Source organism: Corvus kubaryi, unplaced genomic scaffold, assembly GCF_017639235.1.
Source record: "Corvus kubaryi isolate FWS band 111438036 unplaced genomic scaffold, C.kubaryi_AGA036_p1.0 37312, whole genome shotgun sequence".
NCBI classification, from domain to species: Eukaryota; Metazoa; Chordata; class Aves; order Passeriformes; family Corvidae; genus Corvus; species Corvus kubaryi.
In genome coordinates, this window is record NW_024581098.1 from 865217 (window position 1) to 869160 (window position 3944).

General features: G+C 39.3%; 1 long non-coding RNA gene across 1 annotated transcript; it reads left to right on the top strand.

The window, feature by feature from the left end:
* Positions 1–608: 608 nt before the first annotated feature.
* LOC121665102 lies at positions 609–3180 on the top strand. Its single transcript, XR_006016222.1, has 3 exons — positions 609–733; positions 1285–1469; positions 3008–3180. It is a non-coding gene; the product is annotated as an uncharacterized LOC121665102 (long non-coding RNA).
* The last annotated feature ends 764 nt before the right edge of the window (positions 3181–3944 follow it).

Below are 3944 nucleotides of genomic sequence, written 5' to 3' on the forward strand. Positions count from 1 at the left end.
CTGGTGCAACTTGAAGCTGTGTTCTCTCATCCTGTCGCTGGTTTCCTGGGAGAAGAGGCTGACCCTCAGCTTGCTACAACCTCCCTTCAGATAGTGGTAGAGATTGATAAGGTCTCCCCTAGGCCTTCTCTTCTCCAGGATAAATAACCCCAGTTCCCTCAGCTGCTTCTCACAGGACTTACTCTCTAGGTCCTAAAAAGAAATGTGAAGTTTCTTTGGAAATCAGTGGTATTTAGGCTCTAAAGCTACTTATATGCATTAAAACTATATTCAGTGATTTGACAGATAAGAAATTTATGGATAAACTATTAATTCTGAGTTAAACAGGATTTCAGGCTGATTTTAAGATTATTCTAAAGTGTCCTTAAATCTAATAAGATAGATAAGTTTATCATTGCACCTATCATTGTCTTAATATATTTACATTAGCGTTCATTTTTAACACCTGTTTTAGGCTGTTTCCAGTATTCTTAATAAAGAATTAGATACGATCTAACTGTGTACTGTCAGAATGACTCCACACCATGCACACCTACATATACATACATACCATTCCACTTCACTAGCTGCTTTTACTATTGTGTGAAAAAGCTTCTTTACTTTCTAGAAATGAAATCTGTTCTCATTCTTCACAGGAATGAGCCCGTCCCCTTCCTAGGAAAATGATGGAGCTGCTAACGCAGAGCTTGCTTGGGATGTGGGTATCTCTGTTAAAGGCCTTCTTTTAGATCAGGTATGTAAAACTATTTCTCACAGCCCTGGCTAATGCTTTAATCATGGGGACATTCTCAGGATCTTGTTCAGGCAACAGGAGCACAACTTGTGTGGCAGCTCCCCCATAACCAGTTCAGATTGCTGGTTTCTCACGCTTGGACCCTACTTGTTATGTTGTTTTATTATCTGCAGAAATTACTTGTGGAACAATGCAGAGCTTCCCTGCAGAGAAGTGAGAAGTTTTGTCCTTGCCTTTACAGCACTGTTGCATTTTTCCTCCCCATACCTTCACCTCATAAGTGAACATAAGTGAACATTGCTCAACAACAGGGGTCTAAGAGATGTAGCTGTAATACCAGGGGCCTCGTGGCCAACAATTAGATGCTGCTGTTGCATTTGTGCTATGATTGCAGTCCCCAGCTGAGGGGCAGCCAGTGTGATTGTTAAACCAGGTCTGACTTGCTTGTGCAGCCCAATCTCATGTAAAAGCAAATGTTCTTCTCCATTTACAAAAAGTGGTCCTGGAATGTACTTTCTGGGACTGCAAGACTGTATGCACATGTCCTTTAGATCCCCAAACCAGTGGATTTGGCACTTCTTGGACAGAAGGAAAATCTTTCTCCATTCTGCTTGACTTTGAGCAAGGAACTGATTTCAGATCTGCCTCCTTTTGAAATGTGCCAGCCACAGAACTCCTGAATACTCTGCAATGAGCCTTTCAGTCTCTTCTGCAACAATACCCCACTGTGCAACAGGTATGTGAACACAAATCTGCCATTTCCAAGGTGAGTGCTTCAGGCTTTTGAGTGGACCATTTTCATCCTTGAAATATTTCATGGCAATATGGGAAGGGGTGCTCTAATTTAGAAAAGACAAGGTGCTATTTCATATGAAATATGTTTGTCTTTAATAAATTTAAGATTGAAATGAGAAGAATTAATATAATGGCAATATATTTGAATATTCCAGTAACACCTCTGTATGTTCTGAACCATTAACTTTCATGATAGATTGCAAAGATAATACTTTCATAGACAAAGAAGTGGAATTTAAAATGTAATTCTAAATTACATTGTGGGGTTCTAAGTTAAAGGAAGTCAAACTCAATGGCTTTTCAGACCTTTATTTCATTATTAAGCAGAAAAAGCTTCTAAATGTTTTTCATACCAACTAAAGCATTCAGAGTTCAGCAAGCCCAATGACCACAGGGAGTTACGCTTGTGAGCATCTCTTGCATATGAATGAATGGCTGGTGAGGAAATTTGACAGTAGTTAATATTTCAGTGGTGTTTATAATTTTTTTTTATTAGCATTCCAAGAGGAATTAGAAATACAATTAATTTTGCTGTGCTGCTGAAGGGTTAGTTCATCAAAATTAAGTGATGAGAGAGCTACCCAGCTCTGAAGCCATGCAGCCATTCTCATTAGGGCTTGTTTCTCCCCTCCATCAAGGTGGTTCTGCCTGATGCCTGGCTGTCATCTCAGCTGCCTATCTGGAAAGCTGTCTTGCAAACATTTTATTTTGACAGCATGTCAACAATTCTTAGGAAGATTTCTCAAAAAAACTGCTACCACAGAGTTTGAAATGGGTTTTAACTGCTGGATAGACATTCAAGGGTGGGGAAGAGTGGGAAGGTATAGATCTAAAGGTGATTGGCAGCTGGAAACACCGGAGTGATCGAGTCTGGCTTTGCTGTACAACAGCTGGGATCTACCTTGTGTACTAATAAGTAATTTTTAGGCTACTTATGATGCAAATGAAGATAAGTTCAAGAGATACAGTCTTGTCATAAAGTGCAAGTGCTTTTATTCTGGTAGAATTCAGGAACTAGAAATTCTTATAGAAACAGAAGCTTTTGAAGCCCTTATTGAAAGTTATAAACTTCAGTTTAACTAAATTATTAGATGATAATGCCAATAAACTTATCTTTATGTGAGGGAACAAAGAAAACCAAACATAAAGATTCTGAATTATATTGTTAGGAAGAATCATTGAGGGAAATGTAAGCTTGAGTTTGAGATTACTGAATCACAGTACTTCGGTCCCTGAACAAAATGAGGTAACAGGAAGGAGAAAGAAATATGTTTAAAACTATGAGTAAATAGCCTGCTCAAGTAGGAAGAGATTATGTGATCTCAGCAAATATCTTAACAAAAGTGGTGACACCAGCCCATTGAAATCAAGGCTTGCAAATAGCATCTTGTTGGAACTCAAACAGGAGAACAAAGGTGAAAAAAACTGAAGAGCATGAGCCTGGAGATGAACAAATATAACCAGATGTACATTTTGTAGGGACTGGCCTGCAAAAAAGCCTGCTGGAAAACTGCATCACCATTGGAGTAAGTGCCATCAGTCATGTGAGATGATTTCTTCACATCAGCTTTTTTTTTACCAAAGAGATTGATGAAATCTATTCTGCAAGTTGGAGGCACAGACTGAGGTCTGCTGGTGCAGAACAGAGGCCATGAGGTAAGTATAGAAATATATATTTTTATTTTCCTCTTCATCAAGGCTGGATGCTGGATTTTCTATACTGATAGTACCTTTTCCTCATGGGAGTGACAGCTTTATCTTCTAGCACTAGGTGAAAGTGTTCTGAATTTTTGCATTATGCTGGCTGTGAATCAGCCAATTTTGTATTTCAAGAAAACCTTGCTTGGTGCTCACTGGAGATGTTTTAGCACCCAAGTTGTGCATTCACTCTCTTCTGCTTCCTAAGCTTGGAAAAATCCTATATGCCTGTGTTTCCTTGGTATCTAGAAAGCACATAAAATTTCCTCACAAGTCTCTTTCTTACTCATGCCAGCAGGATCATTTTACAGTGGGATGAAATGTGTAAGGAGGTTATTGAATTTCATCCTGACTATTGCAAGCTACACTCATATAAGACAAAAGAGTTGAGAAAATATGTAGGTTTGACCATTTCCTTTGTCTTGCAGCTATGAGACTTTGCTGTAGGTTGTGCCTGTTGTGTGTGCTTGGATTGTGCTTCCCACCCCACCACTTATTCACAGTGTTCAACTCCAGTGCTGAACTCTGGGACCTCCTTTGTTTGGGTGTTCTTACATGAGAGCTAGAGCTTCCGTATGTGAAGGACATCCTGGATATCTAAAAGCTTGGGTATCTAGCCCCAAGGCATCCAAAAGAACAGAGAAAATGGGACTTTTAAAGCAAGAGGTAGAATGACGAATATTCAGTTCCTCTCTGTACTTGTTTCATCCAGGAGATC